This window comes from Sceloporus occidentalis, unplaced genomic scaffold, assembly GCF_023333645.1.
Source record: "Sceloporus occidentalis isolate IW3139 unplaced genomic scaffold, rSceOcc1.0.p SCAF_1, whole genome shotgun sequence".
NCBI classification, from domain to species: Eukaryota; Metazoa; Chordata; class Lepidosauria; order Squamata; family Phrynosomatidae; genus Sceloporus; species Sceloporus occidentalis.
This window is the reverse complement of record NW_028316981.1, coordinates 300,304,930-300,327,046: the sequence shown is the minus strand read 5'-3', so window position 1 is coordinate 300,327,046 and position 22,117 is coordinate 300,304,930. Positions and strand designations below refer to the sequence as shown.

At 43.2% G+C, this 22,117-nt stretch overlaps 1 protein-coding gene across 1 annotated transcript in view; it reads right to left on the bottom strand.

Annotated features, from left to right (window-relative positions):
• LOC149324155 (phospholipid-transporting ATPase IC-like) overlaps positions 1–654 on the bottom strand; it is a 92,836-nt gene extending 92,182 nt beyond the window's left edge. The window contains exon 1 of the mRNA XM_089497189.1: positions 562–654. The gene's annotated coding sequence lies outside the window, so the exon portion shown is untranslated. The remainder of the gene's footprint in view (positions 1–561) is intronic.
• Between the last annotated feature and the right edge of the window lie 21,463 nt (positions 655–22,117).

The following is a 22,117-nucleotide window of genomic DNA, read 5'->3' as shown; positions in this document are numbered from 1 at the left end:
TTTAGCTCCTGCTGTATTTAGTTTACGGCAGAACTTTGGAAAATTTGGACTATATTGGACTTTTCATTAGCAATTTCATTGGCAACTATATATATATATATAGTGATTAAATATTTCACTGTCTATCTTTAGATGGTGGTGTTAAGACATATGAGTATATTTTGCTGCATGAAGGCTTTTTTCAGTATCTTCATTAGTTTTTAGTACATGTTCTTTGGGATACGTAGCGTTGGGACACATTGCTATTCCCTTCTTCTTGTTCTGGACTAATGTTAGGGAAACCCTCCTGCTGTGTTTGGTTCCCCAATATCCCACCACCAATAATAATAATACTAATAAGAATACCTCCCAAGCCTCTTGCTCCTTGCCTTTCCTATTATCCCCCAATATCCCACCAGCCCCCCAAATTAAGATACTACTTCTAATAATAGTAATGATAGCTCCCAAACCTCTTGCTCCTTGCCTTCCCTGCTCCCCCCAATATCCCACCACTCACAAAATAACAATAATAATAACAACAATAGTAATACTAGTTTCCCGTGTGCTTTTCTTTTTGCTTACCCTCTCAGTCTTCGCTCCTCTGAGGCTCGTCTTTGCTTCTGCTCAGCTGGCTCTCATGCTTCTCTCCCTCCTCCTCCTCCTCCTTTCTCACCTTCCTTTCAAAACAAGCTGCTTCACCCAGAGAAAGAGAAAGAAAGAAGAGGGACCGACCCAGGCAGGCTGGCAGGGGAGTTGCCAAACCAGTCCCCCCAGTTGGTCCCTTCTTCCTGCCCTGGCCTTGCCCTGACCCTCCCAAGGGCCACGGAGGGGGACGGGAGGAGAGGAGAGGAAAGGGCAGGGGGCGCCTGGAGCCTCTCTGGAGGAAGAGAAAAGGCAGCCAGGGAAGCAAGGAAGGAAGGAAGCACACCTCGCCCTCCTCCTCCTCCTCCTCCTCCCTCAGCCAAGCCAGGGAGGCAGCCACGTGACTCCCAGGTAAGGGCTCCTGCCTTCTTAAGCCCCGCCCCCTTTGCCCAGGTGTCCTTTTGGGGAGCTAGATCCAGGTCAAGGCGGGCGAGGGGGGCTGGGGAAGCAGCAAGCCTAGTCAGGCTCTTGGGGGGGTTGGCGCCAGGAAAGTTTGGAGGGAAACTTTTTCTCCCCCGCTGCAGAAATAGCCTGGTTTCAGTGCTGTGGGATGTTAGGAACTGTCGTCTGTGGGGCACCCCAGAGGGATTTTGCAGCCTCCGCGGAGGAGAGTTCCCACAGTCCCATAGCATTAAGGCATGGCAGTGGAAGTGGGGTCAAAACGGGTTATTTCGGCAGTGTGGCTGCAGCCCAGAGACTGAGCTTTGATGGACTTGAGGCCCATCAGCTGCATCTTTGGAGGGGAGAATCCAGAGACAGAGAAAAGTGAGGAGCATGAGCTTTTGTAGGCTTGAGGCTGCTTCCTCGGGTGCATCTTTGGAGGGGAGAATCCAGAGATAGAGGAAAGTGGAGCTTTCATAGACCTGAGCCTACTTCCTCAGGTGTATCTTTGGAGTAGAGAATCCAGAGCCAGAGAAAAGTGGAGAGCATAAGCTCTGGTAGACTTGAGGGTACTTCCTCAGGTGCATCTTTGGAGGGGAAAATACAGAGACAGAGAAAAGTGGAGCTTTCATAGATTTGAGGTTACTTCCTTAGGCACATCTTTGGAGTGGAGACTGGAAAGACAAAGAAAAGTGGGGAGCATGTATTTTCCTTGAGCCTACTTCCTCAGATGCATGTGGGGCATGGAGAATCCAGAGACAGACTTATATAAGCTGTTCATCTTAGTGTTGCCAAAAGTAGGAGACTACTTGAAGGCACACAACAACAGGAAGCTACCAGACACCAATGTAGAAATGGATGACTTGTGACCTTTCAGGGTTTTGCATCTTCCACAAAAATCCATTGTAGGCTGGACTGAAAGGAGTGCATGCTAACAGTTCCAGCTTGGTAGGGAAACAGTCCATTAATCTTTCCTTGTTCTACTCTTTCAGATGCTTTTAAAATGCCCCATATTCTCTCTCCTCTTCCCTTCTTTGACCTCAGCTTACTTCAGTTGCTACGAACTGAGTACAAAAGTAGTTTGCATGCTATTGACTTGGAGGGGGCAGAATCTTATCCCTTCCAAGAGGCTTGGGCAAAAGCAAACTGCTGCACTCTCTCCTAGCTTGTCTGTTCTTCCTCATTAATAACTTTTGGCAACATCTGTGATGTTGCTTGGCCCCATGCATCTGGGTTTTCGTCTGTGAAATGTTGGAGAGCATAGAATCCCTGCTTGGCCATAGAAACTCATGGGATGATCTTGGGAAAGTCATACTCTCTCAGCCATAAAGGAAAGCAATAGAAAACTACCTTTGAACAGATCTTGCCAAGAAAGGCCCATGAGGTCACTGTAAGCCAGAGTTAACTTTAAGGCACATAACAACAACAACGTATTGAACCAACTCACCTCTTTTCCATAGATTTCTAGAAGTTTCACCTAATTCCTTTCCCACCACCAAAATACTGTATTTTCTGGCGTATAAGACTACTTTTTAACCCAGGAAAATCTTCTCAAAAGTTGGGGGTCATCTTATATGTCGGGTGTCATCTTATAGGGCAGGTGCTGTAACATCTGAGCTGGACTGCAGAATCTGCAGTCACTGCATATGTAACTGAAGGGTGGATCAAGCTGCAGGCATCTGGGACGCCTGAGGTATGGAAAAAAGAGCCATGTTTGCAATACCGCTCTGATAGTCTTGGAGACAGGGAGGGCTGGGCAGGCAGGGAGAGCTGACCAATCCAAGCAGGCTTTGTATATAACAAGTTTTCCTGCTAAGTACCTGCATGTCATAATCATTTGAATTAAAATTACCATATTGAAATCAAATCTGATTTTTTTAAAAAATTTATTTGGTTTGCATTGGAAGAGGGGTAGTCTTATACAGCGAGTATATCCCAAACTCTATATTTTAACTGGAAAAGTTGGGGGTCATCTTATATACCCAGTTGTCTTATACGCTGGAAAATACGGTAATATTTTTCTATGCCCAAGAAAAATAAAAATAAAATGAAGGTGGTGTGGTGATGCAAATATGTGAAACAAAATCATGCTTGAGGAGGCATGCACTTCTAGTGTGACGTAAAACTGAAGCCACCCCTATCTTCCCATAACTTGATGCAACTTCAAAACAAAGTTCTGGAATAAGTGCCTGAAGCTGAGGGGAAAAATTGACAAGAAAGTAATGCCACCAGCATTACAGCCAACAGGAAATAGTAGCAAAGGGCAAGTGATGTAGAATACTGTAACTACAACCTACAACCCCTAAAGGAGGACAAATATCTGAAGCATGAGAGAGACACAGATGAAAAGACAAGCTCCATTTCCTGACTTCAGTTGAATAGCCAAAGCAGGAACCAATGCAAACCTATGTACACTTTACAGTGATGTTATCAAGGATTGCAATAAGGAAGTAGAAGATAGGCATTGTAAACCGAAAGGGTAAATGAGAAACAGCAAAGAGGTTCAGCTCATACTCTTCTCTGTCAACCAGAACAGATTTATTCCAGATTTATTCATTGTTCCTCTGTAATTCTTCAACTCAATCATTCTCCCACCCGGGTTCCACAGATACCTCTAAGAGGAGACACTTATTTCTTTTGCTCTTTGATATGGACCGGGGATATCTGAGTTTAGATGAGGATTAGGCCACAGAAGTAAATGGCCTTTAACTCTTTCCAAAAGCAACAATTGATATGTCCATAGAAATCTTGTGCTGGTAACATACCTTCCAACAGTCTAATGTTGCTTGGTCCCACATGTCAGATTGTCAAGGATTAAAGTCAACACACTGGGAAATGCTTAGATGTGTGTGTGTGGCTGACCATGAGCATCAAGCCTGGGAAGGACAGGGCTGATCAAGCACAGCTGATGCTTATAGCCTCAAGGACACTTTGGTGCCTGTGTGTCCTTGTGCCTGGCTGATGAAATACCTGGCTGGATTGCAAGGGGGAAACACTTTTGGATGTAACATAGGAACTCACTGAATTTGGGAGACCACATGGTCTGAAGGGTATATAAACTCAGGGGCTTCCAGTAATTGCTTGTGGGTTGTTAGTAGGAGTTGGTATTCGTTTGTGATCTGTATTATAGCACTGTAAATAAAGCACTTCAGAAGACTTGGCTTGTCTGGTCATTTATCAGCTGAAGCCTGGCATCGGTTGCTGTGTGTCCCCGGAGGTTCCTGCATTTCTTCCTGGAAGACATCCAGTTGCTGTTATCTCTACTGGGAATTGGAACCACATTTCTGAATTTGCCAGCTTACTCTGCCATACAGCCAACATTGGCTACAGGGCTCAAATGAGTTGCTGACACCACACCTGCCTCATTTTTCATCCATGAAATGCTGGAGGAGTGACAGTCAAACAAATTTTGGAGAGCCCCAAATTCCGTGCTACTGCTTTAGTCTGGGAAGCCTGCAGGAATCATCTTTATTTAAATGAAGAATTATCTTTATTTTCTGTTTCTCTTCATTTTTATTTTCTCCTTTTTTTTCCCACCAGGTGATTTTTTTTAATCATTGAGGATGAGTGTCACAGACCACTTCAAAAATATGATGAAAGTGATGGCTTTCATTATTGGATTTGGTGGTTTAATGGTTACGACACCAATTCTGATGATCGGAAGGTTGGCAGTTCGAGGCCCGGGTGCTGCATGATGGGGTGAGCTCCCATCACTAGTCCCAGCTTCTGCCAGCATAGCACTTTGAAAGCATGCAACTGCAAGTAGATAAATAGGTACCACTTCAGTGGGAAGGTAACAGTGTTCGGTGCAGCCATGCTAGCCACATGACCACTGGAGTCATCTATGGATAATGCTGGCCCTTCAGCTTAGTAAAAGAGATGTGCACCACACTCTACAATCAATTACGACTTGACATTCATGTCAAGGGACTACCATTACCTTTACCTTTTATGGCTCCCCAACCCAAACAAAGGCATTTAAACACAGTTTTCAAACTAACAGGAATGAAACTAAAAGGGGGAGAGAGAATATGACCAGGGATGTGGAACAACTTCAAGGCTCCTCTGCCACTTGGCCTTCTCCCAAGGAGAGGACTGGGAGGAGGATGGGCGAATGCTCACTCAAGGCTCCTCTGTCACTCAGCTTTCTCCTGAGGAGAGGGACAGGCAGAGATGAAGGACAGAATTAATATTAGTATTATTAATTATTGATTAATTAAGATGGCCTCTGAAGAAACTTGCCAAGAAAACCCCATGACCCTATTGCCTTAGGGACACCATAAGTGGGAAATGACTTGAAGGCACGCAACCACAAAAAATGGCTGTGCCTGTATTTGTGTCTCAAAAGTGAAGCATTCTCAATTAGTAATGTCATCAAATATTCCAATTTGTGAGGAACCCAAGTAGGATAACTTAACAACTAAGTGGAAGAATACTCATTCTTAACCAACAAGAGAATAAACTAAATTCTTGGTAGATCTATCAATGGAAGTTTCAGGACTATAATACTTAACTATAAATAAGGCTGTAAATTCTTCTTGGTATCATCTTTAAAAAACCCTTCAAGTTCTGCAAGATTCCTTCAGCTCAGCAGAAGTTTCTTTGTGATACCTATTGAAAGCAAACTGATTGTTTTGCTGTCTGTCAACGTATTTGTAGCTTTTGTTGTTAAATTATCAAGAGTGGTGGTGTTGTTCAAGAGAAACTGAGAAAGAGGAAAAAAGAGGTGTTAATGAATATATTGGCTGGAGTAGAGAGGTGGGGACATATTAAGTCCATTTTTGTGCCAACTCTAGTGACTGTTAGCTGGTTTTAGGTCCAAGTCAAGATCATGAGGTTAGCCGTTAAAGCACTTGATGGTGCAAGACGGTGTCCTGTTTTGTTTTATCTTATCACATCTCAGCCCTTTATGAAATCCACCATTAAGCCTGGAAGTGTCTAATTCAACATAGCTTCCCATTTTATCTGATTCAACACTGCTTCCATTTCATCTTCAAACCATGGTTTATTACCTTGGTTTGTTCCAAAGCTGGTGATCATAGTTTTCCAGTTCACGTGAAGTGGGAAACTATTGTCAGTAGCATTTTATTCTGTAAAAATAATAAGCAAAGGGAACAGCCAAGGAGATGCAAATGCAGGGAAAGGGCTTGTCCATATCATAGCAGTCTGAGTGCAGTTAGAAAGATATAAGAGATGCTTCTTCAAGAACTTCTGCATTGTTATTTTTGAAAAAGTGAAATAGCTCTGATGGATTGAGGGGTCAAATGAGGGCCTCAATGGTCATGGAGGGACTATTTAACACTTCTTCATTTGTTTTTCCGACCTATACTTCACCTTGCCCTGCAGGTGAACACAGAAATGTTCATAGTTCTCTTTTCCTCCTCTTGCCCCCCCCCCAATATATTTTCCTGTTTTAAAGTTTAAATAATAACTTTTTGTTAAGTGTCACCATTGTATTTTATAAAATGTTTATTTAGACCTAGATGCCAATTCTGACGCTCAGAAGATCGGAAGGTTGGCAGTTCAAGGCCCGAGTGCTGCATGATGGCATGAGCTCCTGCCACTAGTCCCAGCTTCTGCCAACCTACCAGTTCGAAAGCATGCAAATGCAAGTAGATAGATAGGCACCAGTTCTCAGTGGGAAGGTAACAGCGTTTGGTCCAGCCATCCTGAGGGACCACAAACAAGAAGAATGGTAAAAAAAGTGAATGTAAAATATATTAAGGAAATTTGCAGAGATGTATTCAAGTCTTTTAGTCCAAATCTCAAGTCTCTACCTTCAAGTCTCAAGTCCTTGTAAGATACTTTCAAACCAAGTCTCAAGTTGAGTCTCAAGTCTGAGAGATTACTTTTAACAGGAAAAAAAAGGAGGCAGGGTCTTAGTGAACAGCTAGGGCTTTAGGCAATGGGCTTGAGGCAGGGGTTGAGATCTGTTTGGTGGCCTGTCCCCACTGCACATCATAGGAGCTTTCTAAAGCTTTAAAATGACCCTTCTGCCTCAAGACCATTGCCTAATGCATTTGCTGTTCCCTTCCGAGAAATGCATTCCACATGCCTACTGTTCAAAGTGAATGACACCAGCAAGTTAGTCACTAAAAATAAAGAAGTCTCAAGTCAACTCAAGTCAATAGGTCATTTTTCCAAGGAAAGTCCTTGAAGTGACTTGAGTCTGACTTGAGTCTTAAGTCAGTTGATTTGAGTCTACATCACTGGAAATTTGTGAGCCACTTTGGGGATGCTACTCAAAACAGAAGACAAGATTGCCTATCCAAGTGGAAAAGGATGGCCCTCCAATTATTCTTAGGCTTACAGCTTCCATCCTGGCATAGCCAATGATGAAGGATAATGGGAGTTGCAATCTAAAAGAACTGAAGGACAATACTGTGCACTTCTGTTATAAATGTGTAAATAAAACTATCTGACATTAGAATTGTAAAATACTAAGCCCCAAAAGGAAACAATTTTTTCTAAACATGAAGAACAATAATTTCCTCTGAATATAGAAGGCACACTAATCTCTCGATATAAGTGCCACATTAGTAATATCTGTGGATTGAAGAAGGTGGCAAGTATATGCCACAAACCTGCCATTATATCAGTCTCCAAGTATAATTAAAAATATAAAGTCCTGGGCACAGAACATTGTGATTCCACTTTCCCTTTTTTAAAATTAAAACATTTATTTTATTTTTCTAAATTAGAAGTCAAGATGACTGAGCTGAGGCTGTCATACTTTGGACATATCATGATAAGACATGACTCATTAGAAAAGAAAATAATGCTTGGTAAGGTGGAAGACAGTGGGAAAAGAGGAAGACTGCATTACAAATGCATAGATGCAATCTAGGAATCCAAAGCAAGTTTGCAAGACCTGAGCAGAGTTGTTGATAACAGGCTGTCCTGGAAATATTTTATTCATAGGATCCCTTTAAGTGAAAGACAACCTGACAGCTGTTAACAATAAAGTACATCCCTAGGCTTGAATATTTAGGGAAGGGGTGAGAATTCTGCAGCCCTCCAGATGTTGCTGAACATCATGGCTTGCCATTGGCTGTGCTGGTGAGAGACCTGCAGCCCAACAGGCCACCCACTACCCAACCTGACTTGAGGCTGATCTGCCCAGAGTGCAGCATTTCCAAGTGTCATTCCTTCCACTGAGGGAAGGTTAAATACATGCTTAATTGATCTACTGAAATTACTGGATTCTGGGGTCATGGCAGGTCTCTTTAAACCCTGTGATTTTTTGATTTTCCTCACCATCTCTGACTTGTTCCTGGGCTAGTCAGCTCAGATTTATTTGCAAAGAACTTGGATTTGACAAGTATTCTATCAGTTCCATCCAACTTCCCACTCATTCCAATTCACATAATGAGGGTTTTACATAAGGAAGGCATTAACAAAACATCTCTGGATATCATCAGATTTGTTTAAAATGTGTACAGACAAAAGCCTTGATGAAATGACTCTAGCTCCCATTTTGATGTTCCTGTTTTTCTACTGCACGCAAAAGATTTTTGTTCTAGGTGGGGTTGTCTGCCTTTTATCTGTGGAAAGTGAAGCTCAGAGCCATAAAAAAGAAAAGGTCACTCTGCATATGCTATTTTATTCATGCATTGAATAGTCTGAATACTTTGCTGAAGGGGAAGGGCAAACTCATTCTCAAACTAAGGTAACTGCAAAAATAGCAAACCACGGCTTCTAATATATGAACATACAGAGAGAGAGATTTGTACTGTACAGGACATTAACCCTTTGTGATACAACTAACTACACATGAGCTGAAAGTTCCACTCAGTTTTCAAAGTTTAAAAGGTTGATTTTAGCCCTTAATTTCCAGAATACTGGCTGGGGATACTGAGAGTTGTAGCCCCTAAATGCCCCATTCCCACTCGCCCATTTGCCCTGGATAGAACTGGGAAGATCCCCCCATGTCGAATCTGCTCATAAACAAGTTCGCCCTACCCTTTACCTCAATCGGGTAAATTTGCCCCTCTGAAGTTCACATTTGCAGTACCGATTTAAAATGGAGCCTCCTCTGTTGTCAATCAAATTCACTTCCGCTTTCATCAAAGGTGATCTATCCTACAGCCATTGGCCAACCGGATGGCTGCTTTCCCCCCTCCTTTTTTTAAAAAAACTGGCAGCAGTGTGTCAGCTTGTCAAATTTAAAAACCTCCAGGTGTGTGTTGTGTGTATTTGGGTCATTACAGATTATGGCAACCCTAAAACAACCCCATCCTGGAGTTTTCTTGGCAAGATTGATTCAGAGGAGATTTGCCATTGCCTTTCTCCTGAGGCTGAGAGAGTGTGACTCCCCCAAAGTCATGGGTTTCTGCAGCCTTCCAGCCTCTAGCTTCCCCTTCGCTTCCAGCCCAATGCTACCTCTGAAGCCCTTGCCTCCCCCATTCCATCCTCTTTCCATCACAATAATAATAATAATAATAATAATAATAATAATAATAATTCCTCACCCGGAATGCCATCTCTGCGTCCTCTTGCTTTGCTTTCCCTCTGACTGCGACCCCAGAATGCCTTTAAATATGTAGCAAAAGCATTCACATATTGTATCAATTTGCCAAATTGAAAGGGAAACATTTGTAACATTCACATTGTAGCATTCGCATATCACACACACACAAAAATTTTTTTAAAAAAATGCCATTTGCAAAGTGAGGTGCCATGCCGGCAGCAAGAGAACTAAAGGGAAATGTAGCACAAGCAGACACATTCTATCAATATGTATCAAACTGTAGAACTATTCACATAGTCTGTCAAAAATAAAAATTCCAAAAAGCTGCCTGCGAAAGGGGAGGCATGTTCCGCCCTCCCTCTGACCTAATCCCTCCCCTGAACTTGACCCTTCGCCCTGCTCCTTCCTCCTCCTCTGCCCCGATTCTGCCCTTCATGGCACCCTTTGTCCTGCTTCTTCCTCCTCCTCCTCCTCCACCCTGATTCTGCCCTTCATGGCACCCTTCCTCCTGCTCCTTCCTCCTCTTCCCCCTCCTTCACCCCAATTCTGCCCTTCATGGCACCCGCCCTCTGCCCTCCCCCAAACTTGACCCGATCATGACCAGGGCCAAGTTCATATTTGCCGGGACCCGGTTTTTCTCAAAAGATACAGTTAAAACTCCACTTTCAAAAGACCTGCGCCAAGGATGATTTGCCCCTCAACGGCTGTGCAAGCCTGGAATTCAGGTGTTAAAGAATCGGGGCCAATATGAATTTCCTGCTTTTAATCCAGTTTCTGAACCAGGCTAAAAGGTAGTCTGAATGGCCCCAAAGTTTCTTTTCCCAGTTATTCAAAAAGTTCAAGGGAGTGAAGGGAGGCAAAAGTTGGGATGAAATTCTAATACATTTTAAATTCATTGCAAAATGACTTTAAATTTTTGGGAGGAGCATAGCATCTCACCTAAAAACACTGGTAGTGGTGGGTGGTTTCTTTTTTTCTTTTTCCTGTTAAGAAATCCCATTTTTATTATTTTTGCCACCGAAGTCCTGATCTAATGGTGGCCTCCTGGCAGCCATTTTTTCCAACAGTACCTTTCCTTAGACACGATGTAGCATTGTGGTGTAGCAATGCATTATTCTAGGTGCACTGTTGGGTAAAAACACATGGCAGTCAAGGAGGCTGCCATGGTTTGCCCATAAAGCACCTGTAACAAATATACATCATGATCTAGCACCATTTATGGGAGACAGTTGTGAAGAAGACACTGCAACTGACTGGAAGATTACTGGCTCTGCAGCTCCATAGTTTGGACTGAGCACAGTGGAAGCATTTAATGGGTACTTCTTTAATGGTGTCCCTGTTACATAAATGGTATATTTGTCATCCACTAGCTGCCCCATCCTAAATATGATGACATATGTCCCACTGAATTCAAAATGACTTTCTATTCTTCAGACAGCAACATTAATTTTGTAAAACAGAAAAATACATTTCCATCCAGGTATATTAAATGCTATAGATTACACAATGGGCCCTTGGTATTCACTGGGGTTTAGTTCTAGGACTCCCCATGGATAATAAATCTGTGGATGTTCCAGTCCCATTAAATACAGTTGCATAGTAACACAGTATATAAAATGGCAAAATTAAGGTTTGCTTTTAAGAATGAATATATATATATATATATATATATATATATATATAGAGAGAGAGAGAGAGAGAGAGAGAGAGAATATTTTCAATCTGTGCATCCTTGGATCTGTGGATAAAGAATCCGTGGATACGGAAGACTGACTGTATTAAGCTGCAAGTTTACATTATCCCCCAGTATGATTACCTGATTTCTATTTCCATCTTTTTCTTTAGTACAATGCTGCCTTGTAACTGATGAAACGTGTATGATTTTTCTAAAGAACATTTGGTCCTTTGTAATCAGTGTTGCCGGGTTTTCAAAACACCAACAAGGAACAGCTAAAATTCATAATGTGCAAAGCTGATAATCAGGAAGCAGCTAGTAACAAGTTGTGTTCTACCTAACACCAAATGAAAGCATTGATTTCAGTTCAATTAGCCATGTATTTCTCTGTAATATAATATCCACATTCATACGTTACACAATGTACACATTTCTGTCTTTATGAAGGCCGTGCACACAAAACAACAGGATTTGGGGGCATCTTATTCAATCTGTATAAAAAGAAAAGCTTTCCAACTTTCAAATAGGATAGAGAGCCTTTATAATAAGGAACACCTGGCAACCCTACTTGTAATTCACCCAACGATGTGCTTTTAGATCCAAAGCAGCATCAGCCAGGTCACTCTGCACCCTCACCTCATCCTCATGCTTAAATGTAAAAAAAACATAACTCTGAACAGTTACCCCATGCGGGGAGGTGCTGTGGCCACTGGGTCACATAACATACAGGGGAGCCATAGAGAGCCCGCCAGCCTTCCCTGAGTTGTGATGCCAACAGACCTAGAAAGCCACAGGATCTATCCCACCTCCAGCAGTCTCTTCTTGGTCTTTGTAATCTGAAATCAGTAGTAGTAATAAAAGATGAGACTGCAGCTCATGTTGAAAGCTTCAGGAAACCATTCGAATAAAAGAGTCAAAGGTATGCAGTCAAAGAGACGAATGGAAAAATGGGATGGAAGGAGCAGTCAACATCTGCACCCACTTTTGCTAGTTCATAGTTTTAAAACCTCTCTTGATCAACAGCTAGCAACTTCAGCTGACATGGAACATGGACTTGAAAGCTTCCCAATGGATGAAAAAAGTGAAAGAGTCTGTGTGCTTTGATCTCTCAGAGAACTAAACACTATCCATTGTGTCGGTGATCCCTTTGTAAAGGAACACTCTAATTCATCTTCCTTTGAAGGCTGTTGTCTTAGTTCCCCTGCCATTTTCCTCATATGCTGTTCATGGGAACTTCAGCAGAACAGAAAAGAAAGAGAGCTCTACATAATATAAAGAGTAAAAAAGAGCTTAACACAATGTAGAGTGGAAATATGCTCATCTATAGAAGAAAATCATCCACAGTTATGCTACATTTATCTTGTTGGTATTAATCGGTCTGATATGTATGTGGAGAGTAAAAATTATTTTCTGAAGAAGAAAATCACTGATGGATATACCACACTTATCTTGTTAGCACTCATCTGTCGATTTGATGAACATCACACGGATCTCGACTCCAAAATCAAGCTGGGGTTTCACGTCAGAGGTCCTCTTTAAAGAATTGCTGAGAGTCAAAATATGATTATGAACTTTTGCTAGATGAGGTGGAGTTTCAGATATGTAGTGCCCATGTCCAAGTTCAGTGTTTATGTGTGCCAATATGTACAATGCTACTGCTATAGTTGTGTCCAGTTTCTGGTCACATACCACTCCAAAGCAGCTCTGGGCAACATATTGCCTTTCAAGATGTTACCAGAAATAGGCAGTTCAGATATACATTTGCTTGAGAATGGGGGAGAGTTGGATACATAGGGAAAAGACATGCTTTTGAATGTTTGAAGCTGGTCTAAGATTAAGTGTTGGAGAAGATAAATTTTGCACTGCTGATATTTTAATGGAAGGGAGAATAACCTTCCAGGTATGATTGGACTGCAATTTACACCAAGCCTTGCTATTAACTGTGCTGACCAGGGCTAATAGCAGTTGCAGTCTGACAACATTTGGAGTTCAGATTGCCCTCCCTTTTTAATACAATCCTGTGTAATTTGCACTCTGTATGCCAGCTGACTGACCAGAACATCACACCTTGTACAGTTGCATTCTCTCAAAATTTGTGATGCAGTTCTTCTATCAAAACCAAAGCCGCCTCGATTGCATTTTGTAGAGAGAGGCAGGATATAAATAATAATAATAATAATAATAATAATTATTATTATTATTATTATTATTATGTACATTAAAGTGCATTCAAAATAGGGTTATTAGACAAAATAATGTACAAAAAATGTTGGTTAAATGAGGTTCCTTGAAAAAAGTTTATTAAGAAAAATTCTATACAAAAGTTGTATATGGGAAGAAATGCTCAACTTTCCGTGTCTTTTTCTATTTAACTGCAAATCAGTGCAGTCTTTTAGACTGGAAAGAAATTGAAAATTGACAGAAAACAAAACTGATCAATTTGGATATCTCCTACCTAGAATATGCTATGACAGCTTTGTATTTTCATAGTCATTAAGAATTTTGTTCCCTTGATTACTTCTATTAATATTTTTGGTTCTTAAAATAGATCAGAGCAAAATTATTACACAAAGCCATTTGATCACTTTTTATCTTCATAGTGAATTTATTATTTGACTTATAAAGTCGGTAATGGGCTGGATGAGGGAAAACAAACTCAAGTTGAATCCAGAGAAAACGGAGGTGCTCGCAATAGGTACCCCAAATCCAGGGACGGAGCTTTGTCAAACAGTCCTGGACGGGGTCACACTTCCCCAAAGGACGAAGTTCGAAGTTTGGGAGTACTCCTGGATCCATCTCTACAGTTGTCATCTCAAGTAGATGCGATGGCCAGGAGTGTTTGGTATCAACTTCAGTCGATGCGTCAACTGCGTCCCTACCTGGACCAAAAGGACCTTGAAGCAGTAGTATTTGCACTGGTAATCTCTCGTTTGGATTTCTGTAATGCGCTCTACATGGGGCTACCTTTGTATCAAGTTCAGAAACTTCAATTGGTTCAAAATGCGGCAGCCAAACTGGTCACCGGAACACCGAGGTCAGACCATATAACACCTGTGTTGAAATCACTTCACGGGCTGCTGATTAGCTTCCGGGCGCAGTATAAGGTTTTGGTTATTACCTTTAAAGCCCTACGTGGCTTGGGCCCAAGTTACTTGAAGGTACGCCTCTCCCTACACAATCCACACTGCACTCTCAGAACATCAGGGAAGAATTTATTAGAACACCATAAGTCCAGGCTAACAACAACTTCTCATAGATCATTTATGCCCACAGCCCCCAAATTATGGAATAGTTTACCGGAAGATATCCATCTTATTACCACCTTAGATGCCTTTAAGAAAGCTCCTAAGATGGATCTCTTCCGGCGGGCTGACCTCTTATAGCAGATTTTAAGATAAAACACTCTACTCTGGTTATAATGATAAGTTTCCCAGCAGAGAGGGTCCTGTCCTCCTGTAATCTGGGTTTAGCTCCTCCTATTTGCTCCTGTAGGCAGGGACAATAAACAAAAGACCGGCCCCTATATAGGGAGGAGCTAGCCCCCCTGAGCCTCAGTCTTGTTCCTGCCTAAGCTCCTAGCAGGATGTTCTCTTCGAGCCAGCGAAGTTTTTCCTTTCCTCGAAAGCGGTTTGAGATTTCCTTGGCCTTCCCTTCTTCTCCTCTCTCCTGCCTTTCCCCCCTTCCTTGGTGGTGGCTATGGCAGAGGACCCTGAGAGCATGGGTGTAGGGCCATCCTTAACCCAGGCTTCCCTAGCTCAGGGTCTGCCAGCTCAACAGAGGGAGCTGGCTTCAGAGGGAGACCCATTGGGAGGTGTCTGCTGTTGCTTTGCAGCTTCTTTACTACAGCCTTGGAAGCATGAAGAAGACTTAAAATGGCAAGGGCTCCCAGGATTGGAGATAGGTCTTGGCTTTGCCAATGACTCTCCCTCTCCTCCAAAGCTGCCCCCTTTCGTGGTGGGAGCACAGGAGATCTCTGCAAACAGCATTGCAGCACATGGGAGCCGTGGGAAGAGATGGTGAGGGGTTTCCCCTCCATGTCTCTGTTTCTCCACATCACCTCTGCCCAGCCTGTTTAAGGCCAGCGATCAGTGAGGAAACTGGCCAGAAGTCATGGAAACTTCCCTCCTCAGCATCTCTGCCCAGCCAGAGTTCAGAGGACAGGCCAGCCAAAAGCCATGGCAAAGGATTTCTCTGCATCACCTCTGCCCAGCGTGAAATGGCCAAGGTCAGAGAGGCAAGCCAGCCAGAAGTCACAGGAGAACAGTGAGTACCAGGGGCCCTCTCTCTCTAGCCACCAAAGAACCTTTGCCAGATCTAATGCCCTCGCTCAGGGCAGGCATTGCCATGAGGCCTCTGCCATGGCCATTGCAGGCACTATGCCTAGCATAAGGTTTGGGACTCTGCCAGGAGGGCAGATGGGGGCATTAACCCTTGGTCTCCCCCTTCCTTCCCATCTCTGGCCCCAATGGCACCCAGGACCCTAACAGGTGTGGGGGATCCTTTTGCAGACTGGGAAACACATGGTGGTGTTGCCAGGGCTCCTGCACATTCCTTTTGAATTCTTATAATGAGATGGTGTGTAAGGAGGCAGAGGATTCCTCCTCTGTGTTGCACAGACACATGGCTGTAAAGGAAGCTGGACTTGGCCCAGCAGGAGCTGAAGCTTCCAACTCTAAAATGGTCTTTTTTGGGTGCCACAGAGCATCCCCCCCCCCAAAAAAAAAGCACAAAATGGCTTCATGTCCACCCCAGAGAGAGCATGGCCTCTGCCACCCACTTCTAAACAGAGGCTGGAGGGCCATCTATCGGGAATGCTTTGATTGAGAATTCCTGCATGGCAGAATGGGGTTGGACTGGATGGCCCTTGGGATCTCTTCCAACCCAGGGATTCTTTGAGAGGCCACATGGATACAAATCCTCCTGTGTTCCCTCCCCAAAAATTACAACAACAAAAAGGGGTAAACCATTTGTGGATATCATGGGTGGAGAGTTCCCTTCACCCCCAATTGTGTTTGGCTGCCCCAAGCCATGGCACTCTTGAGAGAAAAGCTTGAGCGCTTGGCCTCTCCTTTCCATCAGAGATTATCCTTTCTCAGGACACAGACTTACCTCAGGTAAATGTAGAGCCATGTCCCACAGCAGTCCCTCTGCCTTTCCCAGCTACCTATGCAAGTGGGAGGGAGTTGAGGACCAAGCTAGCTTCTATCATGCAGCCAGGTTACTATAAAGCCTGCCTGAAATTAAAAGGGCTAAGCTGTAACCCCAGCCTGAAGTTGGGGCTGTTTTAAACATAAATAAAACAAAATGCCCTGTGAGTATCAGGGCTACACCACAGGCCATATGCAGCTATCTACCCATGATTAGCAATGGTCTTCGGTCACTGCTAACTTAAGAGCAGTTTCCTCAGTGCTTGGAATAAGCCACTGCCCAGGCAGCCTCCCTTGATGGGGCAAATAAAGGAGGGGAGAGCCCCCACATCAACAGGGCTGTGGGCTCAGATTTACAAGAGATACTGGTTAACCCTTCTGGTGTTCATTTTATTAATGTTAGCACATGAGGTTTGAGTTGTGCTGTTTCTGCTCACCCCCTCTCCTTTTTCCAGGCCAGAGAAGATGCCTGGAAACTAATTCTTCAAGGGAGGGGCTAGCCATAAAAGCCACATGATGACTTTTCTTGCCTTCTCATGGGCCTCCATCACTGTCTCCATTAGGTCCAGAGCCTTTTTTGCCTTAGGTGGAACAGCCAAAGACATAGGATGAGCACATGGTTCTACCTCCTTTGTGCAAACTGTTATCAGCCATAGCACTTCTCATTAAGAGCATAAGCTTTAACAATACAGATTCATTTAAATGCTAATAAACAGGGTGACTCAAGCAAGGAGAAGGTCTCTGGTCACTCAGCAGACCTCTAATGCTTACATGCATTGAGGATCTTTGGTAAAAACATCTCATATGAGGTGATAGATATATTGGATTAAGGTGACCAACCAAACTCCATTTTAGTGGCAAAAGGATTATGTTCCTGTTATAAAACACAGTGAACCTCAGTCAGCTAGCCTCAAAAGATGTGGCTCCCCTTGCCTTCCCTTCTTTCTTGGAGAGATGTCTGTTAAAGGGAAGAAACTAAAACAACAACAACAACAACAACAACAACAATACATTTTCTTCCATGAGATGGTTCTCACTAATACGGGGGGGGGGGAACTCCCCTTCCTCCATGAGTGTTTTAAAACAATATAATCAGGTTTCTCTACTAAGGGGTTGCCTCTAATCCCATTCAGACATCCTACAGAGCCCTGAGGGGTCTGCCACAAAAATCACAATTACCTCTTACCTTGGCTAGATAGTTTACATTTTAAGTAAGAATGCCTGCTGATGGGCTTGCCATTCAACTGCTGCCTGGCTTGGAAAGCCTATTGTAACAGGATCTATCATCCATATGATGAATTGGGCTCAAGGCCATGAAGGTTCATGCTGCTAATCTCTTTTCTTTAGTGGTCTCAGGGTGCTACAAGATTCCTTTGCATATTGTTGGGCATGCTTTGATTGTGATTTCCTGCATGGCAGGGGGTTGGACTTGATGGCCCTTGTGGTCTCATCCAACTCCATGATTCTATGATTTTATGGTTATAAGGTTAGCTGCTGTGTGGGTGAGTGTCTTATCCCTGATTGGGTTTTCATGGCATGGTCTGGTCCAAACAACACCATTGTTTACTACCTTTTGGGGCTGGAAAAACGGACTTTCTAGTGCTTATGCCTTGTTTCTGCTAGCAAAAATGCTCAGATTTAATATACCATACAGCTCCATATAGAGACTTACACCAGCCACCTATATGCCCACAGCTTTTATATATATATATATATATATATATATATATATATATATATATATATTCCAAAAAACAAACAAAACAAAAATACAACACAGCAAACTATGATTTTACTATTTTCTATAGGAGACTCCGTTTTACTATGCGATTATATTTTATGTGCCTTGAGCTTCCATGGATTTGGTATCCATGCAAAGTCCTAAATCCAACTCCATATCGAGGACCCACTATACTATTTTAAATTTAGGTTTGTGTTCCTTTGACAGATCCCTTTTGTGGAGAAAATTCTTTCCTCAAAATTAGATACCAGAGGGCTATCCTTGCCAAGCCCCCTGTTCCCATTTCATGACTCCTTAATCAGCAGCATTCAGCCGGGAGACCCCTCAGCCTTCATACAGGTTGATGACGGTCTGCTACGTGGAGTTGGGGTGATTTTTGAAGTCTCTAGACAAGTTCATCCTCAAAAGAAATCAGACTTAATTCTGACCACATGCCCTGTTAACACAGAGTGCATCTATGCTTCTGCATAGACTCACCAATGTCTGCGAGATAAAGGTTAATCCAGTGTCTTCTTTGCCTAACCATGGGATTAGTCTTATTTTACACAGGTTCACAGATGTTCCAGTAAAGAACTGCACATTGTTTTGAAATTTTAATTGGAGGTCAGACATTAACATTCCTCTTTCAGAGTGGTAAGTCTTAATTACTACAAATGAAATCACCTTAATATCACCTTCATTGCTATAACCAGTTGACAAGGTGATCAGTGATAGGCTGGAAGCTGCCATAGGTCCAGATTAGATCAGGTTCTATTCTGATTGATCACATCATCCACCATAATCCATCTTTTAGACATGTTCTCATCAACTGCTTCAGGTTTTCAGTGGCTGACCTGCTATAGTCCATCCAAGATGGCATTAAAAAAGAGACTAAGACCCAACATGGTTATAAGGCAGGTGTCTGCCATCACGTCGTTTCTGCTCCATACGAGAGCAGCTAGAATGGCAGCCATCCTCACATTAAGAGGCTGTTGAGGGGAGTTTCCAACAGGGCCTGCCCACCAGACATCGTTTTCCATCTTGGGATGTGAACACGGTCTTAAAGGCTCTGATGGTTGGGCTGAGTAAATCCCTTCGGGAGGCCTTCCTCAAACACCTCTCCCTCAAGGTCATCTTCCTCAGGGCCATTACCTCCGCCAGATGGGTGTCAGAGCTGGGGCCCTGTCGGTACATAAAGACTTGTCTATTTTTAGGCCAGACTCAGTGTGCCTTCGTCCAGACCCTACCTTCGTGCCTAGGGTCAACTCAGCCTTTCAGGTGTCACAGGACATTCTCCTGCCTTCATTCTGCCCCGATCCTAAGAAGGACTTGGGAAAGACCTGGCACACACTGGATGTGTGCAGAGCCCTCAAAATCTACATCAAGAGGACTTCAACCTTAAGGTCATCTGAGATGTTCTTTTCCTTTCGCCTGGGCTCTTTGGGGTTCAAGGTACCAGTCTCGACTCTGACTTGGTGAATCAGGTCTTGTATTCAAAAGAGCTACTGAACTCTTGATTTCACTCCACCCGAGGGGTTGATGGTGCACTCAACCAGGAGTGCATCTACCTCTGCGGCCTTGACCACTAGCGCCTCCCTGTCGGATATTTGCAGGGTGGCCACATGGAAGTCACCTTCGACCTTCATAAGACATTACAAACTAGACGTGTCTCAGTCCGCTGAGGCGTCGTTTGAAAGGAGGTTCCTCCAACAGATTGTGTCGGGGGCCACAGTCTCCTAGCAGCACCTCCCTCCCAGTTCGAGAGGGCTTTTGTAAATCCCAGATTACAGGAGGACAGGACCCTCTCTGCTGGGAAAAGGAACATTGGGTACTTACCGTGACACGTTCATTTCCTGCAGAGAAGGGTCCTGGCATCCTGCCCACCCGGGTGCTGCCTGCGGCCTCCAACCCTGCCTGCCTGTTGGTGGACCTGCCTTGTTCTTCTTCTTGTTGCTGGATTGGTTTTTCTGAGTTCTTGTTTGTTCTTGGACTAGTTTTTTTCTAAGGTGTTCTAGTTAACCCTTAGCTGATGTTACTAAAGTTCAGTTCCTTGATTACCTTACTAGTCGCTTGGCTTGTTATTGACTGAGGCTCAGGGGGGCTAGCTCCTCCCTATATAGGGGCCGGTCTTTTGTTTATTGTCCCTGCCTACAGGAGCAAATAGGAGGAGCTAAACCCAGATTACAGGATGCCAGGACCCTTCTCTGCAGGAAATGAACGTGTCACGGTAAGTACCCAACGTTCCTTTTTTGAATGTTTCTGGTTGTTTAGATGATGTTTTAATTTAAAATTATATTGTTAGTGTTTTATTATCTGTATTTTTATACTTGTATTTTACTATTTTATTGATATAATCCAGCCTCGATCTACAGGGAGATGCGGGAAATAATAATAATAATAATAATAATAATAATAATAATAATAATAATAAGACTGGAGATCAGGGCTCGAATCCCTGCTTGGCCATACAAACCCACTGGGTGCCCTGGGCAGGTTTCATTCTGTCCCTCTGAACAGATCTGGTGAAGAAGACCCCATGATAGGTTTGCCTTAGGGTTGCCGTAAATCGGAAACAACTCAAAGGCACACAACAGCAAACAACAAAAAGTAAAAGTAAAATGAGTTCCAGACAAAATAATATCTTCCAGGAAGCTCTTGCCTCCTGCAATATATCTTGTAAAATGTGTAATCATTTCAGTTGAATAATTGCCTGCCTGCTTTCAAAGAACTTTGCATTCCTTAATGTCTTAAAGGATGGGTACGACAAGCAAGGTATTTAAAAAAATAGTCACTAGAGGGCAAAAGAGACCATAAAGTTTCCAAAGTGGTCTTTAAGATTGCAAGACATCAGGGTAAATTTGTACCTTGCTAGACTCTGATGTGATTGTCACATTTGCCTCTTCTGCAACGTTTCTCACTATGTAGAGAGTCCCACAGGTACAAAGCAGAAACTCCACTCTTTCAGTGTCTAAGTATTATGTTTTAGGGACTGGATGAATGCAGGCTCCCACTCAGTGAGTGGGTGGGGTGAAGTGTCAATCTCCTCCTTTTTTGCATTTCAAGTTGATGATGGGGGGGGGGGGTTGGAATAACGCTGTGAAAAGGAATCTTATTTGCAAAGGATTACAGTGTGCGGAAGGGACTTTGTGCATTTGAATGACTGGTAGTAAAGATCTCATGACTCCCATTTCTGGGCAGTCGAATCTACCCTCATGTTCTTCTAAATGACATTAGGGTTCCCAGTTCAGGATTATCTGAGGCCTTGAAATTTCAGAGCCAAAACCTGAAACCTAGAGGCAACCCCTTCTGATGTCACACTAGGTGGCCCTCATGATGTTACAAGGGTGACGTTACAAGATGTGGCTCCTGGTGATGCCATTAAGCACGACTCATTAAGTATCAACCACAGTTGCACAGAGTAAGCTATTCAAATAAACAACACCAACATCTAACAAATTAGGAACACTCCCTCCTGCTCCCCCCCCCCCCGCCCAGGCAGTGTTCTCACCATGAGATTACTCCACTTTGCCCAAAGAACTGGAGAAGAGAAGAGCATTCAGGTGAAGAGCCTGATATCTGGCAACACTAAGTCGAGTACCAGAAGTTGAATCAGGGCCATCCAAGGGAACTGAGGGGTTATCCAAATGGTGAAAACAATCTGGGTTGAATCTTTGATGTTCAGATGCATTTTTAATCCATCTGATTTAATTTGGGGGGACTGCCAAAAAACTGCTTAACCTGGGATAATCAATATCGGGTTTTTTCCTGAGTTTTATTTAAAAGATCCATATCGTTAGCAGTGTGAATAACACATGTGAGTAGACCGGGATTAAACACTGGATGCCTTGAATGTGTTTTGAATTCATTCACATCATCCACATCATGTACTCTACATGGGGCTACCTTTGTGCCAAGTTCAGAAACTTCAGCTTGTACAAAACATGGCAGCCAGGTTAATTACAGGTACTCGTCGTAACGATCACATAACACTGGTTTTGAAATCCCTTCACTGGCTGCCAATTAGTTTCCGGGCAAGGTACAAGGTGTTGGTGATTACCTTCAAAGCCCTACATGGCTTGGGTCCAGAATACTTAAGGGATCGC